The sequence below is a fragment of the Chiloscyllium punctatum genome, unplaced genomic scaffold (assembly GCF_047496795.1).
Source record: "Chiloscyllium punctatum isolate Juve2018m unplaced genomic scaffold, sChiPun1.3 scaffold_220, whole genome shotgun sequence".
NCBI lineage: Eukaryota > Metazoa > Chordata > Chondrichthyes > Orectolobiformes > Hemiscylliidae > Chiloscyllium > Chiloscyllium punctatum.
In genome coordinates this window covers 128,261-152,057 of record NW_027309954.1, presented here as the reverse complement: position 1 = coordinate 152,057, position 23,797 = coordinate 128,261, and the positions used below count along the sequence as shown (strand labels likewise).

Genomic DNA, 23,797 nt, shown 5'->3' with positions numbered 1-23,797 from the left:
TGCCAGAGTCTTGGGCAGAGCTATGCAGTCTCATACCTACTGGGTCACCGCCATTTTGCATCTCCCTGACACCCTGTTTAAAAAAAGGAATAAGGCAAAAGACAGAAAATTACAAACTGATCAGCCTATCCTCAGTCGTGGGAAAGTTCCTGGAATCCATTGTGAAGGATGAGATTTCTGAATAATTGCTAGTGCATGGTAAAGTAGGGCAAAGTCAGGATGGCTTTGTCAAAAGAGAGGATGCTTATGAATCTGTTAGAATTCTTTGAGGATGGAACAAGCAGGTTAGACAAAGGAGAGCTAATGGATACTATCTATTTGGACTACAAGAAGGACATTGACAATGTGCTTCACAGGAGGCTGCTGAGTGTCAGGAGGCCCATGGTGTCAGAGACAAGGTACAGAAGCTCAGCTGTCTGGCAGAAAGTAGAGATTACAAATATTAGGGTCCGTCTCTGTATAGCAGACGATGGAAACTGGTGTTCCGCAAGGAAACCACAACTTTTTACTTTGAACATTAAGGATCGAGATTAAGGAACTGAGGGCATTCCGGCGAGGCTTTTAGATTTCGCAAAGGTAGGTAGAGGGACAGGTATCATTGAGGAGGCAGACGGATTTAGATAGGGTAGGAGAATGGGCAACGAAGTGGTAGATGGAGCTCAACCTGAGAAAGTGCGCGGTGATGCACTTTATAGGATAGAACAGAGGCATGGACTATTTTATAACTGGGGAGAAAATTCAGAAATCCGAAGTACAAATAGATTTTCTAGATCCAGTCCGGGATTGTCTCTAGGTAAATGTGCAAGTTGAGTCAGTATCTAGGAAGGTGTTATATCTGCCACACAGTGTGTTGGAAATCTTACATTCAGAAAAAGAACTGAGTCAACTCTTATAAACAATAATATTTGTTTATTGAACACATTTAATGTTAGAAAAATAAAATGCATTATAATGTAATGAAAAACATTACAAACTAACTTAACTTTGGATGATCACATCCCACCCCACGAGAAGGTGACCGGATTCCATGTGGTGAACACTAATTGTTCTTCTGATAGTCTCTTAGAGGTGTCTTCTCTTCAAGTGGTTATTATCGAGGGGTTTTGCAGCAATTCTTATCCTTCCAAGTCTTCACGCCTTTTTTGGAGGGTATGGAGGATCTGACAATGGAATGATCAGTTTCAGTTACCCTGATCAATCAGACTCAACCTGGGGTTGTCACATTGATGGCCCAAGGACGTCATTCCATTGTCCCATTCAGGTCCAACTTCATGCAGGTGTTACAGGGTCTGTAGCTGTCAAGTTCGTTGGTATTTGTAAGGAGATGCAGCCTGTCTGGATTCTGTAATATGGGGATTACCACAGAGACTTCTGTCAAGGCTGAGTTCTACTTCCCAGCATGCTTTAATCATTGTTCATTTTTGTAACTCCATGGTAAATTAATTATTGTCTATCGTAAGATTATTCTTTCAGGTGGTCCATCTGGTAAGAAATGCAAATACAGTGATAGCATTTATTTTCAGAGGGCTTCAATATTAAAGCAACACGGAGTATTGTCTACCGTTTTGGGCACCATAACTCAGGAAAGATGTACTGCCCCGGACAGTGTTCAGAGGAGCTTCATAAGAATGGTCTTAGGACTGAAAAGCTTAACATATGAGGTCTCTGTGTCTATACTCGCTGGAGTTTAGAAGGATGAAGATAGATCTAATTGAAACTTACAGAATACTGGTGGCCTGGTCAGAGTAGACGTTGGGAAGATGCTTCCACTGTTAGGAGAGAAAGGACTCAAGGACATAGCCTGAGAGTCAAGAGAAGATCTTTTAGAACAGAGATAAGGAGAAATAACTTCAGCCTGACAGTGGTAGAATAGCAGTTTCATTCCCTAAAGGACATCAGTGAACCAGGTGAGTTTTTCTCGACAATCGATTCATAACCACCATCAGTCTCTTAATTCCAGATTTGAAGTCAAGCTCCGTGACTTGTTGTAGCAGCATTTGAAGCCAGGTCAGTCGAACATTATCTGGGTTTAGCACATACGAATTCAGTGAAAACACCACAAGGCCACTAATTTGCCCAATCCTCCACAGTGTGACTAGCATATGCTGAATGACATGTCCTATGATTTGCCTTCATGTTAACTTTGACTTCCTTATCAAGATATGGATGATTTTTCCCCATTATGCAATTCCTCTTCGGTCTTTAGTATCTCCCTAGTTATTTGCCAAATTTCTTCATCTGTCCTGCCTTTGACTGTTCTTTTCTCCCCCAGTCCACCCAGGACAAATCCTTCCTTAGCCTAGTATAATTATTATTGCCTAACACTAAAACTCTCAGGTATGACTCAGTTTTCACTCTTTCAATCTGAATGTGAAACTCCAGCAAGTTGTGGTTCCTCTTTCTAAGGCAAAGCTCATCCACCAATTCTTCCTTGTAACATAATATCAAATCTAAATTAGCCCATTCTCTGGTTGTTTCCATGACGTCCTGCTCTTAGAAATAACCTCTCATACTCTATGAATCTTTATACGAGGCTATCACTGTTAAGTTGATTAATTGAGTCAATTTGCATGTTCAAACCACCCATAGTTACTGTTGTGCCCTTGTTACAAACCCTCACTCTTTTTTAACCTCAGAAGGACTTTGGGGCAGAGAGGCTGAAAATTAATCTTCCCTAGAGGTTTCTTCCCATGCTTTTTATTTGCACTGAGACGGATTTCAAACATGTTTTGACACAAAACACTTTGAAAAGTTCTGAGTTCCCACTTGCACAAACAAATGTTTATTTTCTCTACACTAACCACATTTCACAGTAAATATTGAGGAATTAACAGAGCTAAAAGTGGTCATGACATATCTTTAGCAAACAGGATTGAGGAAAATCCCAAAGCCTTTGTTTTCATATATAAGGAGCAAAAGGGTAACGAGAGAAATGTTTGGCCAACACAAGGATAAAGGAAAGAAAGTTATGCGTTGTGTCAGAGAAAATGGGTGAGATTCTTAACGAGTACTTTGCATCTGTATTCACCAAGGAGAGGGACATGACGGATGTTGAGGGAGAGATCTTTGAGTATTTTGGGTCAAGCCGACAAAAAGAGGGAGAAGGTTTTGGATATTCTAAAAGGTAGTAATGTAGACAAGCCCCCAGGTCTGGATGGGATTTACCACACGTTACTAAGGGAATTGAGAGAAGAAATAAGTGGGAATTTAACTTATAGCTTTACAGGATCCTTGAATATTGATGAGGTCCTGGAGGACTGGAGAATTGCTAATGACGCCCCCCCCCCCCACCCCGTTTTAGAAGGGTAGCGGGGATAATCCAGGTAATTATAGAGCGGCGAGCCTGACATCAGTGGTAGGAAAGCTGCTGGAGAAGCTACTGAGGGACTTGAGTAAGGCGTTTTATTCGGTTCCCCAGGGTAGGCTGATGGAGTAGGTGAAGTCGCATGGGGCCCAGTTTGTTCTATATAGATGGAAAAAGAACTGGCTGGGCAACATGAGACAGAGAGTAGTAATAGAAGGGGATTTCTCAAAAGGGCATAAGCGTCGATTCTCCTGCTCCTTTGATGCTGCCTGACCTGCTGCGCCTTTCCAGCAACACATTTTTAAGCTCTGATCCCCAGCATCTGCAGTCCTCACTTTCTCCTAGTTTGCAGATACCAAGATTGTTGGAGTAGCAGATAATGAAGAGGACTGCCCGAGAATGCAGCAGAATATAGATAGATTTGAGAAATGAGCACAAATATGGCAGATGGAGTTCAATCTGTGCAAATGCGAGGTGATGCATTTTGGTGGATCCAATTCTAGAGCGAACTGTGCATTAAATGGAAATGTCCTGGGGAAAAATGACGTACAGAGAGATCTGGGTGTTCTATTCTTTGTTTCCTGAATCTGGCAATGCAGGTCAGTAAAGTGGTCAATAAGGCATTTGGCATGCTTTCCTTGATTGGATCAGTTCTTGAGTACAAGCGCTGGCAGGTCACCTTACGGTTGCTTAGGACTTTGGTTTGGCCACAATTGGAATACTGCATATAGTTCTGGTTACTTCATTACCAAAAGGATGTGGATGATTTAATAGAGTGCAGAATAGGTTCATCACGGTGTTGCCTGGGATGGAGGGTGCTGGTTATGGAAAGAGGTTGGGTAGATTAGGATTATTTTACTTATAAGGACAAAGGTTGAGGGGGAATTTGATTGAGGTCTATTAAATCAAGAGAGGGATAGACAGGGTAGATACCAAGAAGCTTTACTACAAATTGTGAACTCATGACCCCTAGTAATGGAGTTCCAAAGTGAGACGGAAAGGTTTAGGGCCTCAGGGATAAATGTGGGAAGCTCGGAGGTGGTAGGGGCAGGAACGATAGTGTCATCTAAGATGTATTTGCCAGATACATATGAATGGGCGGGGAGCAGAGGGATACAGGTCGTTAGAAAATAGGTGGCAGGTTTAGAAAATAGGAGGATCTGGATCAGCGCAGGCTTGGAGAGCCGAAGGGTCTGTTCCTGTGTTGGAATGCTCTTTGTTCTTTATCATTCATTCTAAAAATTGCAAGTTTTTAACTTATTGTTTGCTACAATTTAATAATATAAACCATTTATTTATTTGGCAGTGCATGTCAAATTATTGTCATTGCTAAATTTCAGACACAGAGTCATACAGATGTACAGCATGGAAACAGACCCTTCCGTCCAACCCGTCCATGCTGACCATATATCCCAACCCAATCTCGTCCCACCTGCCAGCACTCAGCCCATATCCCTCGAAACACTTTCTATTCACATACCCATCCAGACGCCATCTAAATGTTGCAATTATACCAGCCTTCAGCACTTCCTCTGGCAGTTAATTCCATACACGTACCACCCTGTGTGTGAAAATGTTGCCCCTTACGTCACTTTTACATTTTTCCATCCCAACCTAAACCTATGCCCTCTAGTTCTGGACTCCCCCACACCAGGCAAAATAGCTTGCCTATTTCCCCATTCAAACCCTCATGGTTTTATAGACCTCTATAAGGTCACCCCTCAGGGTTCCAGGGAAAATATCCCTAGCCTATTCAACCTCCACCTATAGTTCAAACCTCCAACCTTGGCGACATTCTTGTAAATCTTTTCAGAACCCTTTCAATTTTCACAACATCCTACCGATAGGATGGAGACCAGAATTGCACATAATATTCCAAAAGTGGCCTAACTAACCTCCTGTACAGCCGCAGCATGACCTTCCAAACACTGTACTCAATGCTCTGACCAATTAAGAAAAGCATGCCAAATGTCTTCTTCACTGTCTTATCTATCTGTGACTCTACTTTCAAGGAACAATGAACCTGCACTCTAAGTTCTCTTTGTCCAGCAACACTCCCTTGGAACTCACCATTAAGAGTATAACTCCTGCTAAGATTTGCTTTCTCAAAATACAGTGTCTCGCATTTACCTAAATTAAACTCCATCTACCACTCCTCAGCCCATTGGCCCATCTGATCAAAATCCCATCTTAATGTGAGTTAACCTTCTTCGCTGTCCACTACACCTCCAATTTGGGTGTCATCAGCAAATTTACTAAATATACCTCTTATACGCACAATCAAATAATTTATATGAATGACTAAAAGTAGTGGACCCAGCACCGATCCTTGTGACACTCCACTGGTCACATGCCAACAATCTGAAAATCAACTCTGCACCACCACCGTCTGCGTTCTACCTTAAGTCAGTTCTGTATCAAAATGGTTAGTTCTCCCTGTATCCCACGAGATCTATACTTGCAAACATCAAATGCCTTACTGAAGTCCTTTTTGATCACGTCCACTGCTCTGCCCTCATCAATCCTTTTTTGCTACTTCTGTAAAAAAACTCAATCAGGTTTGTGAGACATGATTTCCCACGCACAAAGCCATATTTACTCTCCCTGATCAGTCCTTGCTTTCCCAAGTAATTGTGCAAACTGTCCCTCAGGATTCCCTCCAAAAACCTGCCCTCCACTGACGTCAGGTTCAATGGTCTATAGTTCCCTGGCTTGTCCTTACCACCTTTCTTAAACAGTGACACCACGTTCGCCAACCTCCAGTCTTCTGACACCTCACCTGTGACTATCAATGGTACAGGTATCTCAGTAAGAGGCACAGCAATCACTTCCCTAGCTTCGCACAGAGTTGTAGGGTAAACGTGATCGATCAAATCCTGGGGATTTATCCACTTTTATGCGTTTCAAGACGTCATCACTTCCTCCTCTGTAATAAGGACATTTTTCAAGATGTTACCATCTATTTCTCTGTATATCTACATCTCCCATGTCTTCTCCTGAGTAAACACTGATACAAAATACTCGTTTAGTATCCACCCCATCTCCTGCGGCTCCACACAAAGGCACCTTGCTGATCTTTGAGGGCTCTATTCTCTCCCTATTTACCCTTTTGTCCTCAATGTTTTTGTAAAATCCTTTTGGATTGTTCTTAACTCAATTAGCCAAAGATATCTCATGTTGCCTTTTTGCCTTCCAGATTTTTCTCTTTAGTATGCTCCTACTGCCTTTATACTCTTCTGAGGATTCACACGATCTATCCTGCATATGCTTCCTTCTTTTTCTTAACTGGACCCTCAATTTCTTTAGTCATTCAGCACTCTCTATACCTACCAGCCTTTCCTTTCACCCTAACAAGAATATACTGTCTCTGAACTCTCGTTATTTCATTTCTGTACGCTTTCCATTTTCCAGCCTTCCCTTTCCCCGTGAACATCTGCCGCTATCAGGTTTTAAAGTTCTTGCCTGATAATGTCGAAATTGTTCTTTCTCCAAGTTAGAACTTCAACTTTAAGTTCTTGTCTGTCCTTTTCCATTGTTATGTTCAAACTAATTGAACTGTTGGCAAATAGCTGGTGGTCACACATTTCAGTGAGAAATTAAATCGATTGATTACATTTAAATGCGTAAGAATGATAAGTCGATTTGATTGTTCAATCATTTGCTCACTTTGAACATGCAAATCAGTCAGAGGTCAACCACTTTGCAAATGATAGAGCAACAATGTACGCATTTGAATACTGAGATTCAATGTGTAATTGTGATCACCAAAATAGTCAGACAACATGTTCTTTTTCGATACAAAACAAAATGTGCATTCTTTACTTTTGTATCATAAACGTTTGGTGTTTATAATTTAATTCCATCAATGTAGAATCAACGTAATTGTTTTCAGAGATGGTGCAGTTATTGTGCAGTTGAATAATTGTAGCTCATACCTTATTGTTTCCCAATTCACAAACATGGCAAACTCCTGATCATTGTTCAGATCAGTAAACCCATCACTTTACATCATGACCGACATTAAAAGTGGATTCCAAAAGGCCTGAATTCGGTTACAGTGCTCCTGGACCTCACAGCTGCCTGTGGCACTGAGTGAGACACTTGCCTGCTCCTGAATCTGTCCAGAAAGTTTCCAACCTAGGTCAGGACAGACATTCAAATATTCCCTCTCAGAGAATCATTTGGAATCCACCTTTAGCAGCAGGAAACTAGCCAACAGGCTATCACTGCTCTCAGTGTAGGTACAAATGCTGTCTAAATTAGATACCAGCGACTGACGAGGAACCAGGTCTGACTAATTTATCTGCAGTCAGAGCCTGGCCCATGGAGCAGATGTATGGCCATTGAGTCTCAGAATCACATCGCACAAGTTACATATGGTGATGACATCTGGCATGTCCCCCAGACTCCATACATTTGTCCCGTGGACAAGACACTGGGTGAAAATGTTCACAACTGGCAGTCTATTGCAGCATTTTGTGTCTCACAGTGAACCCTCTGAAACTCTATCCAATAAATGCGCCTTCATATTCAACAGTATCAAAATAAAATTGTACATGTCTGTGGATGGTCAGATACTAATTCATAGGTCATCCAACGGAATGTATCTGAAGAAACCAGGAGCAAACAGCAAGCCAAGCATCGTTTTAATAATTGAACCTGGTGGATTTTGTCTGGTCTAGGTAACCACGCATATTGTGCTGGCATTTAGGTGAATGTAACAATGCACTTCAAAACTGGAAGTCTTGGTCTAACGTCCCACACCGGCTTCCTGACCTCATGCACCGCACTCCCTTGTACACCTCTCTCCCTCGCACACCTCTCTCCCTCGCACCCCTCATTCCCTCAACTAATTACAATTAATGAGAAGCCACAAACTGAGTGAAGCTTAGAACATAGAACAGTACAGCACAGTAAGAGCCCTTCAGTCCTCAATGTTTTGCTGGCCTTTTATCCTACTCTTAGATCAGACTAACCTACATTACCTTCAACATACTAACTTCCATGTTCCTATCCAAGAGTCTTCTTAACTATCCCTAATGTATCTAATTCTACTACCACCGCTGGCGGTGCATTCCGCCCACCCACCACTCTCTGAATAAAGAACCTACCTCTGACATCTCCTCCAAACCATCCTCCAATCACCTTAAAGTTATGCCCTTTGTTGATATTCTGCCCTGGGAAAAGGCTCTGGCTATCCACTCTGTCTATTTTCTCAACATCTTGAACACCTCTATTATGTCACCTGTCATCCATCTTCGCTCCAGTGAGAAAAGCCCTAGCTCTCTCAACGTTCTTTCTTAAGACATGTCCTCCTTCCAGGCAGCATCCTGGTAGATCTGGTCTGTACACTCTCTGAGGCTTCCACATGTTTCCTATTATGAGGCAACCAGAACTGAACCCAATATTCCAAGTGTGGGTTGAACCACAGCTATGTAGAGCTAAGCATTAACCTCACCCCTCTTAATCTCAATCCCCCTATTAATGAAAGCCAACACACCACACACATTCTGAACAACCCTGCCAACCTGGGTGGCAACTTTGTGGGATCCATGGACATGGAGCCAAAGATCCCTCTGTCACTCCACGCTGCCAAGAAGTTTGCCTTTAACTCTGTGTGGTGTATGCAAATACAACCTTCCAAAATAAATCGCTTCACAATTTTTATGGTTCAACTATATCTGCCACTTATCAGCCCAGCTCTGCATGCTGTCAATGTCCTCTTGTAACATATACGAACCCTCCACACGATCCATAATTCCACCAACCTTCATGTCATCGGCAAACCTATTAACCCAGCATTCCACTTACTCATCAGTCATCTATAAAAATCACAAAGAGCACAGGTCCCAGAGCGGATCCCTGTGTTACACCATTGGTCACTGATGTCCAGGCTGAATACTTTCCATCTGCTACTACCCTCTGTCTTCTATGGGCCAGCCAAATCCATATCCAGACATCCAAATATCCCTGTGCCCCATGCCTCCTTACCTTCTGAATGCGCCTACAACGGGGAACCTTATCAAACGCCTTGCTAAAATTGTTGTTCACCACATCTACTGGTCTACCTTCATCAGTGTGTTTTTTCACATCTTAAAGAATTCAATAAGGTTTCTGAGGGTGACCTGCTCCTCACAAAGCCATGCTGACTATCTCTGATCAAACTATGGTTTTCTAAGTAATTGTAAATCCTGCCTCTCAGAAGCGTCTCGAATACTTTGCCCACCACTGATGTAAGACTGACAGTTCTGTCATTCCCAGGGTTATCCCTATTCCCTTTCCTGAAGAAGGGAATAACATTTGCCATCCTTCAATCATCTGGCACTACTCCAGTGGACAATGACAATGTAAAGGTTATCGCCAAAGGCAAACAAACCTCTCCCATCACTTCCTGGAGTAACCTCGGGCATACCCCATCTGATCCAGGTCATTTTTCTATCCTTATATTTGTACTTCAATCATTCTGTACTTCTTAACAACTTTTCTACACCCTGTCCAACCAACTGATTCACTGTTTCCATTTCAATGCTATAAAGAGTGCTGCCTGCCTGAGTAAGTACGGTTCCCAATGTCCTCTGAATCACAGAATGAAAAATGGAATACACCAATGCCTTCCTGATGAAGGGCTTATGCCCGAATCATGAACTCTCCTACTCCTCGGATGCTGCCTGACCTGCTGTGCTTTTCCAGCACCACACTTTTCGACTTTGATCTCGATCAACTGCACTCCTCACTTTCTCCATTACAGAGGGCTGTCCCCTCTGCACTCGGAGCAGGGAATAAACCATCAGAACTTTATTGTATGTGGAGCTGACTGGTCAGTTCTGGAAAGTTGCACTTGATGAATATATTTTTTTAAATTATAGTTCAACAAATGTTTATTCAGTGCCAGAGTTATAATTTTGGTTCATGGTTGAGCAACCTGATAAGAAATAGTGAATGACTGAAGAACTCCGAGGTACAGAGTATTACTGGTGTTATATTCCAGCTGGGAATATTATCAAACAGACTGATTTTGTAAGAGAATGAATTGACATGTGGAGGTGTGACATTTTTGACATCACAGATACGTGTTTGGGGGAGGTCAGGACCAACAACTCAATATTCTGTTATACTGTAAAATATGGGCTGGACAGGAGAGGGTGTTGAATAGAAGGTGGTGTTGTATCATTAATAAAGGAGTCAGTTACTACATTAAGGAGGAACGATATCTTGGAAGTTTCTCCTAATGAGGGTTTATGGGCCGAGGTTAGGATCAGAACGATGACAGAACACACTGCTGGGGATATTTTATAGAGCCCCAGAAAGATGAAAATACAGGAGAAGATATATAACCAATTCACTGAGGAGTGTAGGAAAGCAAGGTGGAGATGTTACAGAGATAGGGAAGCAAGGCTGGTGATCTTACAGAGATAGGAAAGCAATACTGGTGATGTAACAGAGATAGGAATGCAAGTTTGCAGATGTTACAGAGAGAGGAAAGCAAGGCTAGAGATGTTACAGAGATAAGAAAGCAAGGCTGGTGATGTTACAGAGATAGGAAAGCCAGGCTGGAGATGTTGGAGAGATAGGAAGGCAAGGCCAGAGATGTTACAGAGAGAGGAAGGCAAGGCGGGAGATGTTACAGAAATAGGAAAGCAAGTTTGCAGATGTCACAGAGAGAGGAAAGCAAGGCTAGAGATGTTACAGCGATAGGAAAGCAAGGCCAGAAATTTAACAGAGATCGGAAAGCAAGGTTGGAGATGTTATAGATAAAGGAAAGGAAGGCTGGAGATGTTGCAGAGATAGGAAAGCAAGGCTAGAGATGTTACAGTGATAGGAAAGCAAGCTGCAGATTTTTCAGAGATAGGAAAACATGGCTGGAGATGGCCGAGAGATAGCGTGGACTGCGCATGCTTGAACAGGATAGTGAGGTATTTTAAATTCAATCACAGGATATAGGGAGAGGTGTAGCAGCTGGAAGTTATAGAGATAGGGAGACATGTAGCGGCTGGCAGAATTTATAGCGATAGATGGGTCTGGGGTTTGAGATAAAGATTGTGGAGATATGGAGGGTTACTGAGATACAGATGGATGCAGCGGCTGGAGGAGATGACAGGGAAACATACAGACATACACGTAGATAGTCTAAAAATAGAATTGTGCAATGTCTTAATAGAGAAAATATTATAGAAATCTTTGGAATAGACAAGGCACTGGGAGGAACTGAAGGAATGAGACCTTGGATTGTCCAATCACGAGAGAAACAGAGTCAGTGTCATACAGCACAGGACAGGCCCTTCGGTTGACAGCGGCACAAATAAAAAGCCCTGCAGACCCTGGAAACCCCTCCTTCCTAACGTCTGGGGGCAAGGGCTAGATTTGGGAGAGGTGTCCTATAGACTGCTCAAACAACAATGTGACATAACAACACCTCATTGTGTCAGATCAAACACTGACACAGAAACCTCCTGCTGAGCCCCTTCCCTCAGCCTCACGGTGGCAGATCAAACACTGACACGGAAACCTCCTGCTGACCCCCCTCCCTCAGCCTCACGGTGTCAGATTAAACACTGACACAGAAACCTCCTGTTGACTCTCCTCCCTCAACCTCATTGCGTCAGATCAAACACTGACACAGAAACCTCCTGCTGACTCCCCTCCCTCAGCCTCACGGTATCAGATCAAACACTGACACAGAAACCTCCTGCTGACTCCCCTCCCTCAACCTCACGGTGTCAGATCAAACACCGACACGGAAACTTCCTGCTGACTCCCCTCCCTCAGCCTCACGGTGTCAGATCAAACATTGACACGGAAACCTCCTTCTGACTCCCCTCCCTCAGCTGATGGATCAGTGTCCCTCCACATTGAACAACACACGGAGGACGCACTGAGAGGGTGACAGAGTTGAAGAATGTATACTGGGTGGTCCATTTCAAACCCCACCAAGAGTGGATCAGCAGCAGCACTGCTGATCGAGATGGTCGGGTCCAAATGGACATAGCTGTGAGACTGAGTCTGCACCGGGGCAGGGGGGAACGACTGAGAGGACGAAACACACGACCTCATCTTCACCAACCTACTGCTGCAGACACATTGATGATGACCATATTGGGAATGGTGACTACCACATACAGTATTCCGGGAGACAAAGTCACACATACATGCACGCACATGTGAGAGATACTATCACCATGCTAAACTGGACAGATTTCGAATAGGTCTAGAACGCAGCACTAGCATTTGTGAGGTGTTTCGAGTCATTACCAACAGCAGCAGGATTGTATTCCAGAACAATTTCCACTGTCACTACCTGGCATATGCTCCACATTACCTTGACCATCCGGCCAGGGGATAAACCCTTGTTCAATGGAGAATACAGGAGGGCCTGCCAGGAGCAGCACCAGCTACACCTCACAATGAGGTGACTTTACCAATCAAGACCACTTACTGACCAAATAGCATAAACAGCCAGTGACAGACAGATCTAATCAACAAATCAGATCTAATCTCTGCAATCCTGTCACATGAAATCAGGGTGAATTGTGTGGTCAATCAAACAACTCACTGGAAGAGGACGATCCACAAATATCACCTTCCTCAGTGATGGAATAGGCCAGCACAACAATAGAAAAGATAAGGCTGAAACATTCTCAACAATGTTCCGACAGAAGTATCGATGGGATGGCCTATTTTAGTCTCCTCCAGATGGCAGTCGTCAGCTAATTCAATTCATTTTTGTTTGATGTCTCCAAGTGGCTGGAGGCATGGGATAATGCAAAAGCTGTGGGCCCTGAGAACATTCCATTGAAGCTATTCCTGCAGGGATATCGCACTGGAACCTACCTGACAATGTGGGAAATTATCCGTGCGGGTCCTGTACACACAGAGACAAAACATCAGACAATCAATGACTGCCCCATTGCTCAAATCCATATCACTAATAAAGTGTTGGAATGTTATTGGAATCTACAGTGGGATCAAGTAGCACTTCCTCAACACCAATCTGCTCACTGAAACTCAGGTTAGGCTCTGCCAGGGCCAATCATCTCTTGGGCATATTGAAGCCTTGGTTTAATGGTGTACAACAAGAAACCACATAGCTGAATTCTACAGGTGATGCGACAGTGACTGCATTTTAAATATTATCTTAACTGCATTTGACCAAGTGTCCAGGCTTAACGGCAAAACTAGAGCAAATAATGCTCGTCTGCACTGGCTGAAGTTATACCTGGCACAAATGACGGTGGTTGGGGTAGGTGGAGATCAGCCATCTCAGCTCCAGGACAGCTCTGCAGCAGTTCCCCAGGGGAGGGGTTTCTGGGTAAGCCTGTAAATCAGAAATGGAAAGGTAAGGCACCAAACTCCTACAGTTTGATAGGGCTGCTCTCTCGTTAGACAGAGATGACTGGTGGTAGTTTAACTGGACAGTCATCATGCCTCAAATGAGGGAGAGGTTGCGTAGGACAGTCCTTTAGTCACCCCTGTCAGTGCAGGACTTGGACCCACCCTGTTGGCATTAATATCTAGCCTCCAACTGATTGAGCTAACCAAGTCCTCACTCAGCTCCTTGGGGAAGATACTGTAATATTATCCCATTTAGATATGTTGTTAAACACCTCTGGAGCAGGTGGAACTAGAAGCAAACTTCCTAAATCAGAGAGAGGGACAGTATCAGTGAGCTGTAAGAGTGATCTCTGCCTTCGACCCAATCATAAATGACCATCCCAACAGTGTGAATGCACAAGTGGGGATGTTTGCCATTGATGTTTGACAATGTTCAATGTCATTCGCGATTTACTCAGATACTGAAGCAGTCCTTGTCTAAATGCAACAAGGACCTGGAAATATACAGGTGTGTGCTTAAAAGTGACAAGTACCATTTCCATTACAAATATGCCAGACAATGATTTCCTCTAACAATAGAAAATTGAACCGTATGCTCTAACGTTCAATGCCACCACCATCACTGAACACACAACTAGCAATATCCTGGGGAGTACCGTTAACCAGAACTGGACTGACCATATGATTTCATTACCCATTCCTGTAATGTGGGCGGCACAGTGGCACAGTGGTTAGCACTGCTGCCTCACAGCACCTGAGACCCGGGTTCAATTCCCGCCTCAGGCGACTGACTGTGTGGAGTTTGCACGTTCTCCCCGTGTCTGCGTGGGTTTCCTCCGGGTGCTCCGGTTTCCTCCCACAGTCCAAAGATGTGCAGGCCAGGTGAATTGGCCATGCTAAATTGCCCATAGTGTTAGGTAAGGGGTAAATATAGATGTAGGGGTATGGGTGGGTTACGCTTCGGCGGGGCGGTGTGGACTTGTTGGGCCGAAGGGCCTGTTTCCACACTGTAAGTAATCTAATCTAAAGGTCTTATACTAAAACATCGATACTCCTGTACCTCTGATGTGGCCTGACCTGTTATGCTTTACCAGTGCCACACTTTGACGTATGAAAATTAATTGGCCACAAGAATATGCCAGGGGTTAGGAATCCTGCAGAAATAACTCACTTCATGATCTCTGAAAGCCTGTAAACCATCGGTAAGACTCATGTTGAATATGGGTGTGATGTAATACCCCCCCCCCCCCCATTTCCTTGGGTGAGTGCAGCTTCACCCTTCATCCACTGACAGTCAGTAGTAGCAACACCTGCCATCTACATGGTGCTCTGCAGAAATTTACCAAGGCTCCTTACAACGTATTTCTGAAGCCCGACCATCAAGAAGGACAAGGGTAGCCGATACATGGGACCCCCACCATGTTCGCGTTCTGTTCCAAGCCATCCACCATTATGATTGGGAAGTATATTGCTGTTCCTTCAGTGTTACAGTTTCAATGTCCCTCCCGAATGGTATTGTAAGTCTAACTACAACACATGGACCCCAGTGGTTCAGTGCGGCAGCTCACCACCACCTTCTCAAGGGTAACAAGAGACGGACAATAAATACTGGCCCAATCATATTCTATGAATAAATTAAAATGAAAAATATTGTCCAAACATGCCCAATGCAGGACACTATGCTTTGGGTTTTGTGAGCTCAGGCTGGTTGGGTTCAGTTCGGAACTTGCTTGTTGTGAACAGCTAAAGAGTTAATCTGTCAGTCTCTCAGAGGCATGGCCTACATACCGAGCATCACACAGACATTGACATTCACACCCAACATCACTGAGCTCTGAGCCAGACATAGGCAATGCAAAATGTATTCATGTCTGACTAACATGCTTAAACACACAGTGAAATTGTTACCACAAAAATGATTATGATTGAATATTACCAGGGAGAAAGTGAGGACTGCAGATGCTGAAGATCAGAGTAAAAAACTGTGCTTCTGAAAAAGCACAGTCGTTCAGGCAGCACATGAGGAGCAGGAGAGTCGACTATTAGTTCACAACATTAATACAAAGGAAAATAATTGCATATTTTCAAAATTCCTGCACTTAATAATAACATGGTCTTGGGTGTGGGAATGATATTCATCATTTCAATGTTCCTTACTGTGAGTTGGGCACTGTTATCATCATATTGTTGTTATAAAAGTGAACAAAATAAATGGGTGGATTTTGTGCTTATTGGACAATCTAAAAGCTGGTATTATGACAGGATGTCGGAACTTCATTGAAGAGATTTTGCTGTTAATGATTAGAACAATGCTGTAAACATTTACACAGAGATTTCCAGCTCAAGTCACACACAAGGACGTTTGGGCTGGGATGATGCTGGCCATCAATGGAGCTGCACAATTCTGTTTGGATATTAACATTGTGGGGCTAACATGCATTGAATCAATCATAAACCAAATCCAATGTAAGATGCCATGTGCTGCGGGAGACCATCACCTTTACAACACCGTCATTCAGGATCGGATCCAAGGTTCAGAATTACAGAGTTTAGGGACACACCAGAAGAAATATACTTGCAAGACATGGCTGTTTACAGGTCATTGTTATAAATATTGAACTGTGTCTGGACTAGCGCCATGTGCTAGTCCATTGACCAGTCTGCCCCACACACATCTCCCTGTTGTTCAGGTATGTCTCTAACCAGTCTGTTGTGTGAGTAACTGCCCAGCTCCAGCTTGGAAGCTCTCTGGACAGATTTTGGGGATGGTCAGTGTTTTGGAGGTCATGGTGAGGTCCAGTAACACTGTTTCTGAATTCAGGCTTTTCCTCAAAATCATTTCCAACAGCTTTGCTGCCTGCAAGATGGTGTGTTCACTGATCTGAACATGAATCGGCTGTTTACTACAGTCACTGAATTGTGTAATATTTAGGTGTGCGCTCTGGTATTTCAATTATTGTTCACTTCAATTGTTTTCAAATGAAAAATATTGATGTTTGGTTTATTTTAAAATATGTAAGAAATAAAGTGATATTAACTCTTAACTATACAAAATGTAAAATTGACCTGTTGCAAATTTCCCACAGACTAGTCAAGCAACAATCAATATTGTCTGTAAAGCAGGATTCTGCGAACAGAACTATGTCCCATGCAACATCACCATCCTGTCTGGGAGGTTCTGTCCCACTGAAAGAGCACAGCCAGGCAGAAGAGGGCAGATCCTGGGCATATAGGGCAGCATGGCGGCTCAGTGGTTAGCACTGCTGCCTTACAGCACCAGGGATCCGGGTTCGATTCCAGCCTTGAGCAACTAGCTGTGTGGAGTTTACACATTCTCCCCGTGTCTGTGTGGGTTACCTCCCACAGTCCAAGTATGTGCAGCTCAGGTGAATTGGCCATGGTGGTGGGTTGCTCTTTGGAGGGTTAGTGTGGACTGATTGGGCCGAAGGGTCTGTTCACACACTGCACGGAATCTATTATAATCATAGTGCTCAGCATTGATGCTGGGTTCTGTGGCTGCAAGACTGCTCTGTAGCAGGTTTTGCGGGAAACTATAAAAGGGAAACCTATAATTAATCACATTGTCACCTTTCTGCCGGCTGCAGATACACCTCTTCATTTCATATCTGTAAGAATTTTCAATACACAGTCCTTACAGGGAGCTGTACACCAAGATCCCTTCGAATGTTGATGCGGCCAGTAATTTTTCCATCCACTGAATGCTGCTCTCCTGCATGAGAACTTCCAAAATGAATCACGTCACAATTGTCCAAATAAAGTTACATCTGTGTTTTCTCTGTCCAAGTCTGCAGCTGACCTATATCCTGCTGTATTCTCTGGCAATCATCCTCACAATCTGCAACTCCGCCAATCAATTTACAGATCTCCAGTCACAAAAACACTGTTCCACCACTCCTGTCTTCTATGGCCAAACAGTTCTCTATCCATCTTACTAACTGACCACTGATCCCACTTCACTTCACCTCACCTTCTGTATGAGCATGCCACAAGAAAACATATCAAAGGCCTTGCCAAGGTCCAGCCCCGCGCCCTCATCAATCAATTTTGTCACTTCCTCAAAACATTCAATCATGTTTGTGAGACATGATCCTCCCCACGCAACTGTGTTGCCTGTTGCTAGTAAGTCCATACTAGAGTACTGTTGGAGCTGCGCTCATTCAGACAAGTTATTATTCCATCATATTCCTGACATGAACCATGGAGAATAGATTAGATTCCTTACAGTGTGGAAACAGGCCCTTCGGGCTAACCTGTACACATCACCCCTCCGAGGAGTAACCCACGCACACCCGTTTCCTTCTGAATAAGATACTTAACGATTTAGTATGGCCAATTCACTTGGATCCTGCACATCTTTGGATTGTGGGAGGAATGTCGAGTGGGCAGCATAGACACCAGGCAGAGTTGGGCAGAGGGGCAGAGAAGAGTTACAGAGAGACTGAGAGAAGGTGCTGCATTCACTGAGGGTGGGAGAACATGAGCCTTGTTGCGAGGTGGGTGCTGTAACAGAGATAGAGTGAGGGAGAAGTCACAAACTGCAGATGGTGCCACTTACTTGGTGGAGTGGAGAAGGTCACTGGTCTCCTTCCTACACTGCTGGGCATTCACCCAGAAGGCTGGCACCGCACTGACCCAGGAGTCAGCCTCGGACCAAGCTGGAAGGGTCTGGTGTCATAGCTTCCCCTGCCAGCCCTGGAGGAAGATAATGACCCTCTCATGCACCATGTCATACTCCAGGACCAGGGGCTTGGGCACAAAGTGGGGCCTTCTGCCATGTCCAGGCCAAATTTAGATTCACAACCCAAGAGTAAAATGTCTTTTTAAAGATGGCTCCTGGAAACAGGGAGGCCGGTGCATTCTGGGATATCCAGGCAGAGGGCAGTTGTTATGACAAATGGGAAAATCATCATGTTAATGTCAGATGAGAGGAAGACCACGCGGGCAGGGAGAGTAGTTAATGAGACAGATTGGGGATGGTATCATGAGAAAATGCAATTCACCTTGTGGAGAGTAACCCTCCATGAAACCCGAATAAAATGAGATATGCCCAAATCATATGATGGGTTGAGCCTCTGTCTGTCTGAATCAAAATTGGGATGAACTATTGAGAGCAACAAACTAGGAGCGGAGAATTATACAGGAGATTCAAATCCTTAAAACAGGGTAATACAATGTTCCAGACTGTTCAAAGGAGCCGGGGAAAAATCTCCAATCCTCACTGGATGCAGGGATGGTGCCGGAGGCCTGGAGAACAGTTAATACCGCAACTTTGTTTAATGTGAAGCAAGGGACTGACTGAATAGGTCGAGGCTGAAATTCTGAGACAGTGGATAAACGGTCACTGAGGAAGTCCCAGTGACTCCAGGACAGTCAGTCAGGATTTGTTCAAGGAAGATCGCGTGTAAATAATCTGACTGTCGGTTTGATGCAGTAACTTGTAACATCATGTGAATTACTCGGATTTGACAAGAGATCCCATGGCATACTGTTTAAAAACAGACACTATGGGGTCCAGGTGAATGGAGCAAACAACCCAGAGAAGTGTAAGTCAAGGCATTTGGGGACATCAACAACAGAGAGGAATGGACAATAAATGAGAATATGGTCAGTGTGGGCAGGTAAATGAAGGTAGCTGGAAACATCAATAATCTCGTTAATGTAGCAAATGGCATCATTTCCTCTGTCAGCCAAAGGGCAGAATTTCAGAGCATGAAGCTTATGCTGGAACTGTATAAAGAATGAGTTCAGTCGCGGCTTGGGGACTGTGTGCATTTCTGGTCACCCCATCACATGGAAGGATGGAATTAGCCTGGAGAGGATACAGAGGAGATTCTTCATCCTGTGACAGTGGAAGTGTAGTTATGGGGAAAGATTGGAACGGAGGATACTGAGAGGAGATTTGATTGGGGTGCACATATTGTCAGGAGCCTGGGTAGAAAGGGAGAGAATACCTTGTTCCTATTAGAGACCTCAGTTACCATTGGCAAATATTTAATGTAATTGGTTGAAATATTAGAGAAGTGATGAGGAAAGCTATTTCACGCAGTTTATGGTTGGGATCTGGGAGTCACGCTTGGAAGTGGAGTAGAGGCAGAAACTCTCAAACCATTTTAAAAAGGTGCCGGGACCTGCACCTGCAGGCATACACTGTCCGGGGAGAGAGAACTAGGGCTTTAAAAAACAACGTTACATCTTGTCCAATGCAGACAGCAGACAGTCATCTCCTCTATACTGTGTTATTTTCTGAAGTTATCAAATGTTACCAATATCTGATAGGATCAATAAACAGGGATGAGGGGTGAGGGCAGGGAGGAGCAGTGTGTAAATTGATGAGCATCACAATAATACTGATCCCATCCTTTATACACAATGCTACTTCACTGTGTCGGCCTGTTTATCCTTCCTGTCGAAATGGGGAAAATCTTTGATTATCCAGGTCTGTCGTGGTCACACTGCAACCCCATCTCCATAATCCCAGCTCAATCTGACCTGGTTCACACTATTTAACGCTACCAAATTAGTACCAACTATATCTCCCATTAATTTTCAATTGGCCTTGTTGAAAATTTCCCAGCTTCATTTTTGCCCCATTGAAGGCTGTTGTCAGTCAACTAATTGCTTCTCAATCTCAATTAATGCATATCATTCTCTACCATCATCCTGAACTTTACAATAAAATGATCGCTGCACCGCAAAACCATCCCCTACTGACACTGGATCCACTTGCCCCACCTCTTTCCCAAGGACCAGATCCAATAGTACATCCTCTCTTGGGTTGGAAACATACTCCTGCAGTGAGCTCTCTTCCATGTATTCCAGGAACACTTGACCCTCGTGATCCTTCACCACCAGTATCTCTGTCTGTATCTGGAAACATTAGGTTTCTCAGCATAACTAATCTGTAGTATTGCCATTGCTCTCAAATGATCCTGCATATTTAATCTCCATCATTTCTTTGGTTGCTGGCCGACAGATTGCACCTGAAAGTGTAACTGTATACTTGTTGTGTAGCTCCGGCCAAATTCATTCTGTCCTTGGACGGATCCTCTTCCTCTTGAACTCCTTAACTAACGCTCATCTCAACTAATACTTCTACCTTCATCCTTTCCCTTCCCTTCTATCATTTCAGAATCCCTTATACCTAGCAATATTTAACACCCAGTCCTGCCATTCCTTGAGCCAGCTCTCGGGGATTCGTCCGTCAGATTTCCACACACCAATCGGCATCTGGAACGCCCCACACCCCGAGTATTCATGTCTATGCAGAGTACCTCAGATTAAGTCTTTCTTTCTTACTCCATCTTACACTGATTGGCTTGTTATTATAAATTAGTACCAACTATATCTCCCATTATTTTGAGAATCCTGGTAGTATCCTCTACTATTCCTTTTTGGATCCTAAGCACACACCAAGTTATTTTCAATCCCTTCCAAACACCCCGTTAGAAATTCAGCCCCAGCTCTGTCACGTTAGCCCATCCAGCTCGTACAGTTGTTGCCTTCCCCAGAACCAGTCCCAATGCCCGAGGAATCTGAAGCCCTTCCTGCAGCATCAACGTTCCAGTCACACTCTCATCTATCTAAAACTTAGAGTCCTGTTCTCACTTCGACATGGCACTGGGAGTATTCCAGGGATTGTTACATTTGAGGTCCTGCTTGCTAACCATCCACAAAGCTCCCTAAATTCTGATCCACAGATCACTTCAGCCTTCCTAACCAGGTCATTCCTACCAACATGGACATGATTTTTGACTGCTCACTGGCCCCCAGACGAATGTCCTGCAGCCACCGTAACATTCTCAGCCCCACTATCCTGGAATTATAGACATGCTGACATCTTCTTCAATTTCCTGTCTCCCCTGTGAATATTGCTCCTCCTTCCTTCTCCCTCCCCTCCTATACAGTCAGGTTGCATGTCGTGCCACAAATTTGGCTCTGACAGCACTCCTCTGAGCAGCCAGCATCTTCATCAGCTTCCAAACTGGGAAACTGAATTGGGAGGGAGACACCAGGATATTCTTGTATTCCCTGACTGTTTCTCTTCAATTGCCTAATCCCCCATGACCTTACTTCTTGCAGGCCGTCATGTCTGCAGGGTGATCTGCTGTGTGTGAGTGCTATCCCCCTAACTCTCAGCATCACAGATGCCCCATAGAGTCTCTAGTCACTGTCTGAGCTCCAAGACCCAGTGTTCATCTAGGACACGAGCAGGGGCTATGACTTCCAAATATAACAGAACGCATTTTCCATCTACAAACATGTCTTGCCATGTCTTAAAATGCAACATGTTTAGAGTAACTTAATTAATTACTTCGAATGACGTTAACATCCGGGAAATAACAATATGGTTAAGTCCCTTTTTCAACTGTCACTTACTGAGGGTAATTTATTATATTGGCTCACAATTTCACTTCTCCCTCTTATTTCTGTGTTCAAGCCTTATTTCAGAAGTTGAAATAATAAATTTGTTGACTTACACCAATTTACTGACAGTCGCTAATAACAGTCTATTTATCAGCCATTGAATTTACAGCCTTTTCTGTGATGGCTCTGCCACTTCTATGAAACTCAGTGCAGGCAGGTCCCAGCAGCAGAAAGTTATGTCTGTGACTTCCAGGTACATGTAATCCTCCAGCACCCACTCCACTCTGTCCCCTCACAGGGTCACAGTCTCTGTGACTCCCAGGTACGTGTAATCCTCCAGCTCCCACACCACTCTGCTCCCTCACAGGGTCACTATCTCTGTGACAACCAGTTATGTCTCGGCCTCAAACCTCAGTGCTGATTTATATCATCTCACTTTGCTGCCTCTGTCACTTCCACGTGTGAGTGAGCCTCAAACACCAGCTCCAAGTTGCTCCCTCAAATGGCACTCCCTCTGTGACTCCGTGCTGATTTTCAGTCTACTGCTCCGCTGCTTCTCCAACTCCAAGTCCCAGTAGGCCTCGATCCTCGCTACTGATTAATATTCTCCTGTTCTGTGCTGCTCTCTCTCAGGTTCTCTCCCTTTGTGACTCCCAGGTAATGGTCGGCCTCAAGCCTCAGCTGAGACTTTTCATATCCCATTCCGCACTGCACACTTATAGGATCGTCGTTGTGCCTGGAAGACAGTGGAAAAGAGGAGGATTAGGCAGAGCAGATGGTGTTACAGTGATTGAGCGAGCTTTATGGGATGGAACAGGTTATCTGGGGAGCTGGGAAGACCTGCAGCAAATAAAGACGTTTACTGGAAGATACAGCGAGAGTTGCACGCACTGAAGAAGACAAAGGAAATAGAGAGATTGTAGAATGTTCATGACGGAGCTTTATAGAGTCTAAAGGGCTTTTTCTGTGCTGCTTACAGAGATGTGTAGACTTCAACAAATGCAAATTGACGGCCAACAATTGTTGTATGGTACTGGAGACTGTGGAATGTTACAGAGTTAGAAGACTTGCAGCAACTGGGGGGGTATATATACTTTTGAAGCACTGGTGGTGTTCAACAACCCCCAAGACGTGAGGAGGTACAGAGAATGGGAGCATTCCAAATAGTCGGATTGTAGGGTCTGGACGTCCTGAGATGGATACGGAGGATGAAAAGGGCCAATTTAACACATACAAACATTGCAATTATAGGGATTCAGGAAGGAACCCTCTGCTGTCATTGATTGCAGTTATATGGACAGTTACAGAAGCTGAAGGGGTCCAAATTTTTAAAGGGAGAGATTTCAGGTGATCAGATGTCGAAACAAGAATAAAGACATTTTAGAGATCCCTAGCACAGATGGGTATGGAGGAGGTAAGATATTGTGAGGAACGATAAGTCTGGGAGTATGTCAGATCTAAAAGGGAGAGCTGCATTCTCTGTGTGCAGTTATAGACGTGAGGTGTGCTGTATTACCTGCTGGAGGGGACACAGATGACAACAGTTCCAACGGCTGGTGCAGGGGCGCAGGAAGGCAGCTCCCCACCACCTTCTCCAGGGAATTACAGATGGGAAGGTAATGGGGAAACTCTGCTGTTTACAGCCAGACAGAAAAATAAATCCAGCAGTGGGTGTGAAATGACATTTCCCTTTCAGAACAACATGCTTAGCATGGATAGAGGATTTGTCTGATTGCCACAAAGCAGAGAGAGTGAACAAAGTGGTCTTTATCACGATGG

General features: G+C 44.1%; 1 long non-coding RNA gene across 1 annotated transcript; it reads right to left on the bottom strand.

The window, feature by feature from the left end:
- Window positions 1–1,450: 1,450 nt before the first annotated feature.
- Window positions 1,451–22,567, bottom strand: LOC140472026 (uncharacterized). Its single transcript, XR_011957343.1, has 3 exons — window positions 22,186–22,567; window positions 13,518–13,616; window positions 1,451–1,482 (listed from the first exon to the last, which is right to left on the bottom strand). It is a non-coding gene; the product is annotated as an uncharacterized lncRNA (long non-coding RNA).
- Between the last annotated feature and the right edge of the window lie 1,230 nt (window positions 22,568–23,797).